This window comes from Musca vetustissima, unplaced genomic scaffold, assembly GCF_032173495.1.
Source record: "Musca vetustissima isolate MV318-11 ecotype Yass unplaced genomic scaffold, APGP_CSIRO_Mvet_v1 utg5125, whole genome shotgun sequence".
NCBI lineage: Eukaryota > Metazoa > Arthropoda > Insecta > Diptera > Muscidae > Musca > Musca vetustissima.
This window is the reverse complement of record NW_026888251.1, coordinates 53,709-71,859: the sequence shown is the minus strand read 5'-3', so window position 1 is coordinate 71,859 and position 18,151 is coordinate 53,709.

Sequence of the window (18,151 nt, the reverse complement as noted above, 5' to 3'; positions counted from 1 at the left end):
AACAGGTATTTTCCTTTTTAAATCAAATTTATAAACTTTTTAAGGTGGAAGACAATATAGTTAGATTTTTGCAAAATCTATAACACAGGATAAATATATTACATAAAATATTGATACTTTTGCTACAAATTGGCTTTGAGTTTTTTGATTTGAGTCACTTAACTAGCACTTTCTTGAGTACTTTGGTGTCTATACATTCATTTGTCTATGCTGCAACTTACCTCAACTCTAAAGAGAATAATATATAATAAAAAAGACTTGTATCAGGAATTCAACGGGAACGTTGGCCTTATTAATAATCGAATTCACTTTAAGTATGTTTTTGTATATTGAACTTAGTTGTAGATATCTTTTAAGAATCTTGGTTCCTATTGTAATGCTTTATTAATTTATTATATTTTGTTTTTGTGTTCTAGTTTTAAAAATATAATATAAATGGTTTTTCTTGTAAACGAACAAATAATATTTATGTATATGCATATAGTGAGCAGCAAAAGTCAAGGTACCCAATACAAATAAAAACATATTGGGTAATTACTCAAAAAATAATTTACAAAATTTAAAACAATTATTTTTATTTCATGTATTTACTCCTATACTACAAAGTAATATTTCATTTATTTGTTCCAACAAACCATAAAAAAAATCGAGATCGTATCAACTCTAAATTTTTGCACAGCATAAGTCATGGTACCCCTGGTCAGAGCTGACATTACACATCATTTATGGGATAAAATCGTTTAGTAAAATAGGTGGCAACTTTTTAGAGTTTTGTCAAATTCTCTTTTAAAACAATAACGGTACTTTCCACATTTCCAAAGGCATTTGCTTAGAGCAACAAGTGAAAGCAACAATTTTTTAAAATGCCTAGAAAAGAACTAACTATTGAAGAGCGAAAAATAATAATTAATAACCATGAAATGGGAAAATCCTATTCCGAAATAGGTACAATGATAAACAGAACCAAATCAGCAGTCCAAAAAGTGGTTAATCGATACAAAAAAGAAAATATAATTGAAAATAAACCGCCATCACTCCGTCCCAGGAAGCTCAACATCGGAGAAGAACGAAAAATTGAATATATTATTAAAAAAGATACATTTACCAGCGCTCCTAAAAAAGTTGCAGACACGGTACGTAGATGCATCAATGCTTTGCATGGATTCAATGCTCGCACTGCCCGCAGAAAACCACTTGTTAACAAAACAAACAGAAAGAAGCGTGTCGATTTTGCAAATTATTATAAAAACAAGACAAATGAGTTCTGGGGAAAAGTTATTTTCTCGCACGAATCGAAATTTAACATATTTGGGTCGGATGGACGCTCGTTGTTGTGGGGGAAAAAAAGGCGAAGAGCTCAATCCAAAAAATACTCGCAAAACAGTAAAGCACGGAGGGGGTAGAGTAATGGTATGGGGATGCATGTCAGCAACTGGTGTTGGCAAATTGGTATTCATTGAGGAAATAATGAATAAAACAGTTTACATCAATATTTTGAAACAAAATTTTAATCAAAGTGCTGAAAAACGCAACATTCGTGATAATTATTACTTCTAACAGGAAAATGATCCAAAACACACTGCTATTGTTGTTAAGAATTGGATCGTATACAATACACCACACATGCTGATAACACCTCCACAAAGCCCCGATTTAAATCCGATTTAGCACCTATGGGATCATCTAGATAAACGTATCCGAAATCATACAATTTCCAGTAAGACCCAACTCAAAGAAATACTTCTGACGGAATGGGGAAAAATGTCGTCGGACTACACTAAAAAACTTGTATACTCAATGCCCGAACGATTGAATTAAGTTTTAAAACTCAAGGGATATCCTACCAAATATTAGGTAAGTCAATTTAATTGTAAAAATTAAGTAATATTAAATAATTCATTATTTTTCTCAAGGGGTACCAAGACTTATGCTGTGCAAAAATATGGACTTGACACTATGTCGATTTTGTTTTATATTTTGTTTATTATAAAAGGCAAGTCAATTTAATTGTAAAAATTAAGTAATATTAAATAATTCATTATTTTTCTCAAGGGGTACCAAAACTTATGCTGTGCAAAAATATGGACTTGACACTATGTCGATTTTGTTTTATATTTTGTTTCAATAGAAAAATGAAATTGTACTTTAATTTGTTGTAGTATAGGATTGAATACATGAAATAAAAATATATATTTGAAATTTTGTGAATTACTGAATATTTTTTGATTTGTATGGGATACCATGACTTTTGCTGCTCACTGTATGTGTACAAATGTATTTGTGATTTTTTCTGATGGACTTCCTTGGAAATAAAAATCAATGCCGAAGACATGTTTTTTTATCTCAATATCCATACATATACATTAGTTTTAAATAATATACAATATTGCATAACTGTGTCTACATACGTCTAATTGTTGTAATTACTCATTATTTCGAAGGAATCGGAAAATAAAGCAAAACTTTCGAACAGATTCGTTTCTCTGAAGGCAGATTATGTTCAGAGATGGGCTATATTGGCTCCAATTCGAATAACGGCGCATTGGAACAGTTCCAACCAGAACTTGGTGTGATTCGATATTTCGGGTTATGGGGTTATCATTGGAAAACAATCAGTATCAACAGAGAGGGCGCACTTTTAGTTTTTAAGCCTCATAATTTCATTTTTAGAATTTTGGGTTTTTACAAATTTTAACTGATAGGGTAGGGATGAATCAACACTTTTTTGTTGTTTGAATGAAAGAGGATGTAGGGGGAATGAACAAGTTCTCCAGGAATTGAAGAAATTTGCAATTTTTGTGATTTTTAATACAAAAGGCTTGTTTCATTTGATCCGACAAATACAGTCGACCACCGGTAAAACGAATACTCAGTTTAACGAATTTGAGATTTAACGAATGAGCAAAATAGTCGACTTTCACAGAATAAAGCATATAACGAACATTTTCCAAATGTATGGCGCAAAAAATAATGGTTTAGCCTTATACAAAATATGTAATCGCGTTATTATTACTTTTATTACGTTAATTAATATATTTTTTGTTACAAATCCATTGAATAGTGGATAAACCTTTTTTTTAAATTGTAAGTTATAAAACTTATGGACAAAAACAACAGGTGTCATCTTTGTCCATAACGGAATCTACATCGTGACGATGAGACCATCAGTGGCCTGTACTTTTTTACATATTATAAGAGACAGACGTACGCACACACACTGGAGCCATCTCCATGGACTCCCTCCGATACCTCCCCCGCAAATAGTCAATTTTGAAAATTTGTTAATCCAATACCAAGCTAATTGATACAATACCAACTGTGCACATCGTAAATTAATATTATGATACCATGGGAACACAGCATCCGATTTTAAGCAAACTTTGCATAACTGAATATTTTAATCAAAGCGGTGTAATGTTTAAAGATGGGGACCTATCTGTCTACTCATCTGGTGCAAAGGGTCAAAATTTTAAAATGTTGTGAATTTAATAAAAAATCCACCTCGACACTATTTCATATCAATCGGACAATCAATTATAATCAACTTTTACTATACATTTCCCCTATGTGCGCCGTTTTACACTTTTTGGCATTTATTTCAACTTTATTTCCTTTTTATAAACGTCAATTTTGAATATTTATACCCTTCACCACACTGTGGTACAGGTCTTTCTGCATACATTTGTAACAGGTAAAAAGAAGACAATACTTAGAGTTGGGTTTGTATTAAATGTATTTTATATTAAAAAATAATCTGTATTACATCAAGTCTTCTATTTTGTGAAATATATATATATATATATATAAACACCTTAGTCTGTTTTTACACGGTTTTGATATAACACGGATTGAAAATTGAATATTTTTATTTTTTAGACGATTTTATTCCATTTAGCACGATTTGAAATTTTTTTTTGTCAAATTTAATTTCGAAAAATTTTTCCATAAAATTGTATAATTTCTTTACAATTTTTATATGACAATTTTATAATTCTTGATGGTGCACTAGCTTTGATGATGGTGTGACTATTTTTTTTTATTTTCCAGAAGTCTGCTTGTCAAATTTACGTAGATTAATGTAAAGTGTCGGGTGTACTCAAGTAAGCGAGATGTTACTGCTACACCTAATAAAAAATCGAATTTTTCAAATCGGAAATGGAAAGAAAGTAAAGAAAGTAGTAAAGTCGGACTGGGCCGACTATATGATATCCTTCACCACTTTGGGTATATTGTACATATGTATCCTTACAATTGTAAGGATTCAATTTTCCCTAGGAGGAACATACTCATGTCTTTCTGCAACCTATGTTAAATGTAATTTCATTCGGGCAGATTTAGAGTCGTCTGCGTACCATGGGACAAATATATGGAAAACGATTTATAGGAAAATTGATAAAAGTTACTTGGTACGCCGCACTGTTTTATTTAATTTCAACCAGACACCCGTTCAAAATATATATATATATAGGCAATATTGCCAACAAAATGGGGACTTCGCCCCTTATATATCATTTTTCAAAAATTTTTTTTTAAATGATGCTGACATTTTGAAAATCGATTATAAGATTATTGTAGTCGCGAATCTGCGTATTTTGATATGTATTTTGTGTATGTAGTATGCACAGCTTCAGAGTAAAACTCATCCAAAGTTGAGAATTTTGTGCGATCAAATTTCTAAAAAACCTATTTTTCGGGTAAAATTTTTAGATCTGTCAACTGAATGATATGGGTACCCGCGATCAATAAGGTTTTTTACGTTTCGGATGATATAAAATCTTCTTCGTGAGAATCCATCTACTAGAAAGGCGGGAACTGGCCTTCCAAAAACACGAAATTTGGCAAAAAATGTTTTTGAAAATATCGCGGATTTCTTTGCGATTTCTGTGGATCATTTCCGCTTTAATAAATGACCTCATACGGATTTTGATATTTTTCGAAAAGAGAACTTTAAAAACTTCAGCCGAAGAGATGTACCCAATTTATCTCAAAAATAGTGTGAGCTGGCACATCCATGGTTCTTAATGGACCACATTGAAATCGGTATAGATCGATGTATTTTTTTAGGGTGCACGCCGAAATCGGATGCGCGTTAATGGCAAATGGAGTTTTCGGAAATTATTCGCGTTTTACGAGTTTTTGGGTACTTCAATGAAACATGTAGCACATCTTAGCCGTCAAATGAAATTTCGCAAAATATACATGGATTGGAAGATAAACTTCAGTACTTCCTTGAAACCGCATGCGCATCAAATGATATTGATAATTACGCGATGTAGACGCAATTTAAAATGTATATTTCATAATATAGTTTTTATTTCTACTTACAGAAACCCAAGATTTGTCGGAATGGTCTTGGTACAATCCGCAAGGTATAAACTTATACACATGAAGTGATTATTTTCATATATGGCAATTTTTCGGCGAAATTCGGGTAAAATAGAAGAATAACCCCAAAATTTTTTTCTGAAATTTCTTGTATAAAATTAAAAAATAAATATGATGGCATTATTCTTTCGAACCAAAAACAAATATTTTTCCTCAATATCTCGTTTTGTTGTCGGTGTAATTTACAAACCGCTACACGGACTTGTGTGATTTTGATATCATTTGATTCATCATGGTGTTTAGATTATGTAGATATTTTTAAATAATTTCTTAGGTGTGTGTATGTCATTAATATAATGAAAATATTGACGTAATCTCTTATATTTTTATTATTTTTCTCATATTTCGCGAAGATGTACAACTTTTTCGCGATTATTATAATATATTCATATTATTCTTTTACGGAGCAAGATATATATCAACGGTTTTGGTCAATATAATTAATGGCGTAATTTTAAGATTTTTTTCTTATGCCCAAAATTAAAACCTCGATAACTTTTGCGCGCATCAACCAAAAATTTGATCGCGAACGGTTTCGGAGTCAGAACGTTTTTCTCTATATGTGTACCAAAAATCATTGATGTGCCACAAAAGCAAAAAGCTGATTTTTTGAAAATGGAATATTAAAAAATTGGCAATATTGCCGATATATATATATATATATATACGATATGCCAAATTTGCCGATATGCCAAATTTCGTGCATATCGAGAGATATATAGGGACTTTTACATTAAATCGGACGAAAATATATATGGGAGCTAAATCTTAATCTGAACTGATTTTGACGAAACTTATCACACATCATTCCAGACTCAATTCAGTATGCTGTGCCAAGTTTCGTGCAAATCGAGAGATATATAGGGACTTTGTACATTAAATCGGATGAAAATTTCAATAGAGTTCGTCGTTGGGCCAAAGAAATGGTCTGTGACGAATTTCATCCAATTCTAATCATAAATGCCACCTGTACTTTGTTTACAATTTAACATGGACATCGACTTAGAAAGTGGTTATATGCATTCTCAGAAGGAACCATGTGTCTATCTCGTTTACTATATATAAACAGAAGTATAAACAGAAGTACAATTTCATATGTTAATATTAATTTTGAAAATACCTAATGTGTGTGTAAGTGTCGAGATACGATTAAGATTAAAGCTGTTTATAACTTATTTATTAGAAATAAATCTAAATTATGCGAAGTTTTGTTGGAATCGGTTCAGTTTTAGATATAGCGTCCGTCCGATTTTATGTAAATGGAGCACCATGTTTACCAACTGAGACAAAATTTTGCATAGCGTATTGAAGTTATTACAGGTTGATATCCGCAAAGTTTTGTTGAAATAGGTTCCGATTTATATAGCTCCCATATATCTTTTCGTCCGATTTTATGTAAATGGCGCACCGAGTAGTCTATGTTTGTTCTATATTCACGAAATTTAGCAGCGTGTATAGACTTTAGTCTAGAAAGCTTTTTGTTATGTTTGAAATCGGTGCAGATTTAAATATAGCATACATATTATACATAGGGGAGACTGGGGCACCTTCGGCACTTTTTGTTTAGAGCTATATATCTCAGTACTTATTCAACATATATAAAAACTTTATGGCTGATTATTGTCCTCTGATAATATAATTATTTATATAATTAATTATAAAAACTAGTACCAAAAAGATATAAAAAATTAGTATTAGTTAACAATTTTTACAGTTATGTAAAAAAAGTCAAATTCGCCGAATGTGCTCCAACCCGGGGTAGCTTCGGCATTTGATGGGGCACATTCGGCACCATAGTCATAGCCTGGTAATTATCATCGCTATCAGTCTGGTTAAAATTCAGATCATCTAAAGGCTATATTTAATACGCGACACAATGTTTGAATTTTAGGGCTATATTTTCTAGCGGCGGACGTTGAAATCTCAAGGTCGCACACACTATCAGAAATAGGTTTTTCTATCGCATGTTCGTCAATACAGCACGTTTAGTCCTATATATCGTTAACTAAAATGCAAAAAGGCGTAACCAACAAAAACATAATTTTGTAGGAGAAGCAAAAAACTGTTTTGAATGAAAACTATAAACATGTCATGTGAAATGAAAAAGTATGCCCGGCAGGGTGATATTGCATATGACGAATAATTGACTATAATTTGTTTAACAAATTTAGTTATTTAGTTTAATGGCAGTCATAACAATTAAGTAAAAAATTTGAATTTTGGTTAGTTACGCCTTTTTGCATTTATCAAATAAACCCACTTGTAGTTACGTCTTTTTGTTTTCCTTTTTTTTTAATAGAAGCTCCTTTTTTGACCGCAGACGTGTAAAACTTTTTTTTTTGTTAGTTACGCCTTTTTGCATTTTAGCTGACGATATGTAATTTCGAACCATATTAAAGGATTATTTTTAAAGACAAACTCACTATCTGTATATGGCCGAATCTATCCCGAATGTACTTTTTATAGTTTTTTTTTTTCATTTGTTTCTATCAGTCTTGTAAAAACATTATATTTTTAAATATTTCCATAATAATACACATTTTAATTAACCACTTTTTAATAATACTTACGATATGAAATGGAAATATTACAAACACATCTGTAAAAATACAAAAAAAGCCGTGCATCTAAATAAGTTTATTAGCTAGAAATTTCAAATTTTGTGACAGTTATTTATTTCGATATTCGATACCTATGTATCGAAACTAGAGATATACGGTGAGAGCTTCATATCGAAAACACGATTGCCGAAGGTGCCCCAGTCTCCCCTACTTTAGACCCATTTTATTTAAATGGTGTACCATAGATCCTGTTCTATAAGCTCCCTCATATATGTCATATGTCCGATTTTATGCAAATGGTGCAAATGGAGGAGTCTTTGTCTGTTCGCTTTACATGAAATATTGCATAGTTTATTGGACTGAGTCGTTTCAGGTTTAGATATAGCTTTTATATATATTTGCTACCGAATTCATCTAAATGGTGTACCAAATAACTAACAAATAACGCTTAGGGCGAATTAGTGCACAAGGTACCACATGGAACCTAAAATAACGTGTATTGGATTTTGTGTCGAGATGAATTTTGGATAGCGCACTGTGTTGCAGCATAATAAATGGCGGACGCCACGGTTGCTTAAATACCCGCTTGTTCGGGTAAGCACTACATAAGTACTTATACCATTGTTCCAAAAGAAAGTACCAGTACCTACTCGCCAATACACTAGCCATGCGTTTGAGTGACGAATTTAACATGGGGATGTCATTGGAGGTATGTAATTGTCACCACCTCGTTTACCTTCCATTGACGAAATCTGTAATGACAATTGCAGTCATGATTCGTTTATAATTAGTAATGAACTATTTCGCTAATGCCCGAAGTAAGTGCTTCATTTAATTTAATAAATATAAAATTTTTTATTATTACACAAATAAAAATTAGATCATATTCAGATAATAATTGTCTTGTTTTTCGGAAATGCTCATCTAGGACCAGTATTAGTAGTTTTGGACCTTGTGGCTGAAAATGGAAAAATTTAGAAGTTGCAAAATTTATCTATAAAAATTTACCTTAAAGAACGTTAAATTATTTTTATAAGCATTTCGTGTCTTTTTTGACGTCATCAATTTTTGTATAGCCTCACTCATGCTAGAGTTTGAAATAGGTCTGAAATTAGAATCACTTATAATTAGAAATAATTCATTAAATACAAATTTAAAGAAATACTTACTATCAAAATATGGTGTTTAAGTCAGGTGTTTTATTTTTTTTTTTCAAGGTAATTACCTTACTTTTTCAAGGTAATTACCTTACTTAAATTTCACTAGGAACACACACAATTTATAACTTTTCTTTTCATTTGTCAGACAAATAATGAAATTTTTCAACCAATTTTTTGCATCACGCAAATTTCAGAAAATAGCGGAATCGAACAAAGAGAAACAAAAGAATATGTGAACTTACTTAAGTATCCCATGGTAAGGCGCAGTTGATACAATCGACGAACCGTTCATTTACTTTAGGATACTGAAATAAGTACATACCCTTAAATCAAAATCATTAATGGTGTATGCTATGAATAGTATTGTTACGTTCTTGGACTTCACTTATTCCCGTGTAGACGTTGTTTTATTTCCCGATACAGTTCGTACCAAATAAAACGCGGGTTCGTTCTGATTACGATTATTACAATGATTTTATTCACACAACTTTACTTTGCACTTTACTTTACACGACGGTTTCAATTCGCGATCTGATTCACAACTGACTCACTGCCTTTCCATTTCCCCTATTTATACGAGCCTTGCTTGTAGCTACAGAAGTTTCTAGACGATCTGGTAACACCTAGATCACGAACAATCTACCAATGCAACAAACACACATACAAACTTACATTGAGTAAACAATAACAACAACACATATACAGGTGAGGGGGTAACAAAGAAAGAGGAATTAAGCGATCATCAATGATGACGTTTAACAAGAATTGTACGTCAATAACAAAATAGAAAATAAAAGAGGAAATGGAAGGATGTAGAAAAATCTATACAGTAGTTGGAATTCATCTAAAGTAACTTAAATCTAAATTTATATTCGTAACAGTATCAATAGTATCATTCGTATTATACTAGTGGATACATAAGTAAGTACTGGAGGAAGTAATCGACGAAATTACTATAGAAAACCCGTCAATTGATGTTTTGTCGAACTAGCGGGTAGGTCCATTTCTATATAGCTCGCATACATATTTGCTCGATTTCATACAAATGATTAACATTCAATTTTTCGTAATTTTCAGATTGGTATGTGTATGGGTTGTTTTAATTTAGTTCAAATATCAATGTGCTACCCACAGTTAAATTCGTCCGATTCCATTTCAATGGTCTCCCAAAGCTGCTATGTCTATTCTCGCATCTCTTGTGTGTACCCAAAGTGGTGAAATGTATCATATAGTCGGCCCCGTCCGACTTTTGAACTTTCCTTACTGGATTTTATATGTATCTACCAATATATTATTGACATTATGAGAGATTCACTGACCTTCCAGGTTATATCAAAGTTAAATTTGAATAGCATATAGCTATGAAGAAGTAGTAAGCAACTTTGAACAAATAGTAAGCATTAACACCACAAAAATGTTGTTATAAAAGTTTTTATAACCAATGTTGTTCCAACGCATGTCATGACGTCCTGCGAAAATCTCAGTAAATTTGTTCAGCGATTTTAGAGTCTACAACCATATGTTTTCTATTTTCAATATGCAGATTATAAAAGTACCATGCTCATTATACCCTTCACCACACTGTGGTACAGGGCATTATGTCTTTGTGCATATGTTTGTAACAGGCAAAGAGAGAGAATATACATAGAATCACTTTCTAAGTCGATTTATGCATGTCCGGCTGTCTGTTCATGTTAAATTGTAAACAAAGTACAGGTCGCATTTATGATCCGAATTGGATGAAATTTGGCACAGCTCATTTGTTTGGCCCAAGGACGAACCCTAATGAAATTGGGAAAAATCGGTTCAGATTTAGATATAGCTCCCATATAATTTTCGTCCGATTTAAGGTAAATGGTGCACCAAAGTCCCTATATATCTTTCGATTTGCACGAAATTTGGCACAGCGTAATGAATAAGGTCACGAATGATGTGTGCAAAGTTTCGTGAAAATCGGTTCAGATTTAGATATAGCTCCCATATATAGCTTCGCCCGATTTTAGGTAAATAGTCCACTAAAGTCCCTGGAAATCTTTTGATGTGCACGAAATTTGGCACAGAGTTATGAATAAGATCGAGAATGATGTCTGCCAAGTTTCGTGAAAATCGGTCCAGATTTAGATATAGCTCCCATATGTATTTTCATCCGGTTTAAGGTAATTGGTGCACCAAAGACCCTATATATCTTTCGATTTGCACGAATTTTGGTATTGGGTACTGAATTAAGCTTCGTGTAAAGATCCATAGCTAGGCGATTGACACACCGTACTGATGTTATATAAATTAATCTCTGGCAAGTTTCCCTGAAGTCGGTTCAGATATAGATTTATAACAAAACGCGTCATCTGTTAGGACACATATGTAAAATATACCCAAAGTGGTGAAGGGTATCATATAGTCGGCCCAGTCCGACTTTACTACTTTCCTTACTGGTTTTTGCATAGAGGATGTGTTTTTACACCCCCTCGTTATTCTGAAAAATTTTTAAGCCGTTATCTGTAACAGTTCATAAGATATACGCATATAACAAGATTATAACTTTTGAGATACCACTACTATTGATGCTATAACTCCGCATCCACGCGGAATTTTTGAAGATTATCTAGCCTATGTTACTTTCAGGGCATGTCATGATATACTGTATATATATATATATATACTGTGCGTCTATCGGGAAAATACACACACAAACAATTGTTTTCTGTTTTATTTATATAGAAGATTATATATAGATATAAGATATATTTTATATTTGCAATTGATGTAGAAGTCGACTTGCACATTTCGTTTGTCCGTCAGTATTTCCACAATTTTGTTTGCAATCCTTTAAGGTTGTTTTAAATTTATCAAAATGTGACAAATTTGTGTTTGTCGAGAAAACAAAGAACTCATTTGTCCACATCGAACAATTTGTCATTCATAATTATTGGCATTCTGAAGGTGTCGATGACGTGCAATTAATGCACATTGCTATATACAGTGTATTAATTTTGAACATCATTACCATCGCATTCATCGACGCTGGGCGCTGTTGTGTGACACATAAATGTTTGTTAGCGTGTGTGTGCGCATTGAGTTTTGAGAAATTTCGAAGCATGTGAAAACGATTAGGGTTGCATTGTGGTATCTTCGTATCGTTGATGTCCTTGTGTCGAATATAAAGATACACAGTACACATACATTACTAATTAATATTGTAATAGAGACCAAAGTTTCGTATGTAGTGGTTACTACTAAACACAGCATTCCCAGAACATCAGGAATATTGTCATCCATTGCGGTATAGTAATAACTGTACGTTTCTTTTTGGCCATGTGGCTTAAGGGTCAATTGTCAATTAAACTCATTACAATTTTTGAAAGATTCGTATTTTTTCTGGCCTTTCAAAAATGAAAGTAGCCTCAAAACAAAATATCAATCAAAACGAAATGGCTCTTCGGTCACTGTTAATAATTTGCAACATTCAATGTTTATTGTACATGGGTTTGTTTGTAAAGCACTTTTGGCTGTAAAATCAATTAAGATATTAAATTTGAACTCACATTTATAACGAATTCTTCGTCTTTATTTTGTTTTTGTTTTATGTAATTATGATTACCTGAAAAAGTGTTATTTATAATTTAAATAAGCTCTATCAACTTATAAACAAACATTTAAAATCACAATTTTTTACAACTTCAAACTTGATACTTCTTATTGCCAATGTGCCAATTTTATGATCATTACCTTACGTCTTTATACCCCTTTGGTTCCTTTTTTCTTGATGCTTCAATACTCTACCATATCCCAATGTGATCAAAATTTTAGCAAGCCAACGTAAATTATTAAGATTTGTCATCTATGAACTCTCGCAGCTTGTGATTAACAAAATTGAAGAGTTTAAATTTATTTTCGAATATTCTGATATTGACATTTGAAAATATTACAGCCTTATCCCATGTACAGACGAGCGTTGTTCGCTCTCTCATTTGTTGTTCGACCCTTAATTATGAAGTAATTGCTAGTTCCCCATACAAAATTGTCTGAACGAACACCAACTTCTGTACGTTGTTCAATTCTAACCACTCTCTGAATAACTAAGAAATTTGTCCCATCCTTAACAATTGAGAGTATTTATCGAAAATAAATTAATTTTGACAGCATGAAAATATTTATAAAATTTTCAAACTTTTTCCATAAAATTGAAAATGATGACTGAAAATTAAAAAAATTTATAGGATGTAAATTTTGTTTTCTACATAATGCAATATGCATTTCTTTTCCCTTGGTTCTAATTAGCGTACAAAACAAGAAACAAATGTGAGTCAACCCAAACAAAAAATTCTCCAAATTTTTATATGTGACAGTATGTGACTTTTGAATTGAGAAAATATAAAAATGTATTAAAAACAACAACATTTTCAGAAAAAATGGAAAATATGAATGTCAGGAGAAAGATAATTATTTTTTCTATTTATATCCCTATGTAATTCACTAAAATATGTTACATTTTTTGTGTAAAACAAGAAACAAAAAGTTTGAAATAAAAAACTCTGATGGCATGAATTATGAATAGTGTTGTATGAACGCGTTAATTCATGTACGTAATTCTGAGAGCGAACTACGTTGTTCGGATGCCCGTCAGAACATGGCATTACAGCCTTACCTAAAATTCACCTGTACATATTTATATGAATGTTACCGAAATACGTCGTCGTACGAATTTTCAAAGTTGCAAAAAATCAACTATGATAGAACGTAGTTTTGTTTTTTTTTCTTTTGTTGAAAATAGAAACAAAACATAAAGAAATATAATTTTTTTTAATAAGAATATAAAATTTTTGAACACATTTTATAATTTCTTAATTTTGCTTCGCGATTCGACGTATTTAGGTAATACGGCCGTACAAAACATTTTGCCATTGTGGGGAAGTTGAATTTTTGTGTACGCTTCGTTGGAATTTAGGTAACGTTGTTAGGATTAAAATTTATCGAAATCCTTGCGTGTTAAGTGTATGATGCCAAGGCCTATATAAGGTCGGACAGTGAGGACAGCTGAGTATTAAACGTTTGTGTGAACTCATATTTTGAAACCTATACATACATACAAAATTAAAAATATGTTTTTGCCTCGCCAAAAATTGACGTCAAACTTACGTTCTTTCTATGAATTTGCTTACTGGTCGACCTTGTATGGTGCCATTGGCAATATTAATGATATAAATATGAGAAATATTCATTCTGTTCACTGAAGGCGTCTTTTCGGCTCGTATGTTATAGCCTAGACAGACGACAGCCTTAATTTGCATTAACAGCCTTAATTCAAATTAACTTGTACATTATCGTCATTTTTATGTGTTTTTAATGCACAAAATCAAACTGAATTTATACCGAATTAAGCAATTTCAATATGGCAATGCTGTAGAAAATAAATTGATTGTTGTCAAATTTGTTTACGTTTATGAAAATAAAATTTATAAATAATAGAAAATTCAACAATTATTCAAATTGGAACAGTTTTACAATGACTTTCTTCCTTTCTGCAATGTATCTATTTCATAAAGACGTAATCCCAAAAAATATTGAAAACAAATGCCAATATTTTCTTCCTACACACAGACAAACAATAGTTTTGAAACAAAAAATTGTTTCATAGATGCAGAAACTCTCGCCTGCAGGGGTAAATATTAATTCAAATTAAGAACTTTTTAATGCAAATTCATGGTACAATTATAAAAGGTAACAGCAAGTCCCAGCTGATTTCATTCCAACGTAATACTAGTGTCAATATGAATTTGACAAATTATGTTTTTAAAAATAGCCCAACAGGAAAATTGGGAACGCAAAATTATTATACCATGATGCAAATTAAGGCTGTCGTCTGTCTAGGGTATTAGGTAGGATGTGGAATATAGCCTCCAATTTTCGCTATTTGGGGATTTTGGTCACGTTTTATAACTGATGTGGCTGTAATTTGGTATTTTCGATTCTCACTGTTTAGCACAGCATATGTAGCATAGTAAAACATTATGGCGAACATTTTTGTAGAATATTCTGACCTGCTTTAACCCCGTTTTAAATGAGTTCATCTCATTTTGTTATGTGGCTTTTCGTGTAATTTATAAAATTGGTTCTTTTTTCCCTTTTTTATGTTTCATAAAAATTAAAAAAAATATATATGTATATATTACTTTCTTAGAAAGCAGAGCTCCAATTTGCTCGATTTTACTCGCGAGTGAAAAATACTCCCGAGTGGGAGTACGAGAAGAGTACGAGTTTTTTAAGGAGTATTATTTTGTTTGGGAGTACTCGCGAGTACTCCTTATTGAAGAAAAAGAGTGAGAGTTAAAACGTTCGAACTAGAGCACTAATGCACAAAATAGTACGATAGCGGTGATGGCCAAACACGTTTTCTCTTTGTCTCCCTTTGCGTCAGTCATTTTTGTTGATGATCTCTCAGTTACGCTCTCAAGCACTTGCTCTTAATTTAGTTCTGTTCAACACTGAACTAGAGTAAGAGTTCACTCTAAGAGTGAAATCGAGTGGACAATTAAATTTGATTTTTTGGTTGTTTGTATGTGCGTAGTAGCAAACTGTTAATGTTGTTGATCTTTTGTGTGATGTGGGGAGATAGATCATATACATCATTACACATGTGACAAGTTACAAACCAAACAAAGAACACAAACAACATCAAACGGAACAACGGTATAAAAATAATAATAATAAAAGAGTACTCGACAAGAGTGGAATCTGCTCGATTTCGAGCGAATTTCACTCCCACTCGAATACGAGCGAAGCACTTGCGCTCTTCGAGCAAGTTTCACTCTTTACTCGAATTCGAGCGAGCATTTTGGAGCTCTGTTAGAAAGACATGAACTTCGTGCACATATGCTTTCGATATGCAATAAAAGGCGCATAAGGTCACTAAAAAGCGGCTGTAAGGTGAATAAATTGACAACTTACCAATCGAAAAATAGTAAAAGGAGATAAATCTCACATTATCAGCGCAGGCATCTGTTGAGGACTGGTTAGTGATGTGTAATTTGGAGGAACAAAAAACATGACATGCCATTAAAATACAACGGTGTAATTGTCATGAGCCGCGATATGTCCATGGCTCACCCCATAAGGACCCCCATGCACATGTTTTCCGTTTTGGTGGAGGATTTTGTCTTCGGCATGAATCCGCATCAGTGCCAAAAATTTGTCAATTTATGACCAACGGCTATAAGGAGAATGGAATGACATTACGTATGATCGGAACGGCCGTATGTAGATTGCTGATGAGTGAAGTGCCATTTGTTGGCGCTGCTGTAAAAAGAATGTAATGACAACCACCACAATGTTAAAATGTGTTAATCTAATATCAAGCGAATGGAGTGACTGAATAAGGGACCCATCGGAGCATTCCTTCAGGTTTCCCCACACAACGGGTTAAAATTTTGAAAATGTGTAAATCACACATATATGCTCAGTTTTTCTTTCGTACCCTGCTTCTAATATCGGGGTACCGCTTACATGCCTTGATACATGTCAAAATTCGGGCGGAAAATGTTGCATCCCATGTTCAAAGCATACACATGTGATCGATATTTTAGTTTTCTCTCGAGTGCTGAATACTGGATAGACCACATCTTTTGTTTGTGAGATACACATATTTTGTTTGTGAGATATCATATTATAATTTAATTACATTAAATATAGCTCAGAAATGTTTAGTAAATTAGAAAATCTAAAAAACAAAAAAATTAACATTTTGAATATGTGTGTGCTGCGAATTCGGATACTGTCAATTATTTTACAATGAAAGAAACATTTTAAACATTAAAAAATAAAGTCTAACATACGTGGGTACATGTACATGAAGGAAGAAATTGATGTTACTAACGTTTGGATGAGGAATGTATGCCCAACGAAGTTTATGAACGATTAGACGAGTTCAAGAGGGATGATGAACCTATGCCTTACTTACGATCCGAAACAACCCGAGTCTTTCTCGGCCAACCTCAGCCCATTGTGTAAAAGCGATATAGGTAACAAACAAATTTGTAAATTATATTCCTTCTCTTATAAATATTCAAATATATTTGTGCAAAATTATAAACCTTAACAAGAATTAGTGATCAGTTTAGCGTAGTGCAGTGTATTATGATTTATTTTGAGTTTTTATTTTAAATAATAATTTCATATTAAAAGAATTACAAGTTCGAGAATTTTATATAAGTTTTAAAAGTATATAAATCTATTGTTATTGTGTATGTGTTACTGCAATTTTTCATATAAAGGATAAATAACAGCTATGATGTTTAAGAAACAGCTCCCAATTTGAAACAATGTTGAGATTTACCTTTATTTTTTATTTTTATTTTCATAAACTTAAACGAGTTTGACCACAGTCAATTGATTTTCGACAGCATTGCCATATTGACATTGCTTAATCTTTATACAGTGGCGACACGTTAAATAGCACAGTTATTATGCATATTTTCATTGACATTTCTTTTCTTCCCTTTCTTCATATATTTACATTCTGTTGACAGTTATTTCTTTAATAACATGTTGTTGTTAATTTTTAATGTTTGAATTGTCAAACAACTAAGTATATTTTAAGAGAATGAATGGTATAGAATATTTCTCGTTATATTCGCGGATATTTTAAATAGCACACGTCATAATATATTTAAAAACATTACATATTTTGATTAAAATAAACACATTTAAAAAAAATAGTTTTTAATTGGTTTTTACTATCTAATTTATTATTAAAAATATATAATATCGCTATTCCAACAAATTACGGCGTTTCTAACATGCTAATCCAATCTTTCGAAGATTGGTCCTTCGAAATCGTAAGGACGAACTGACTTTTTTCGAAATATTAAAAAATAATAACAGTTTGTAATGTAATTACACATGATAAACCATCATACGCTACATATTCAGAATACCGTCCCAAACCACAGATTTATTAATAGTTAATATGAGGAAATTTGGTCCTGTTTCAACTACACCAATGATATGGAAAAGAAGAGAATATAACTTCTTTGTCCGAAATAATCCGAG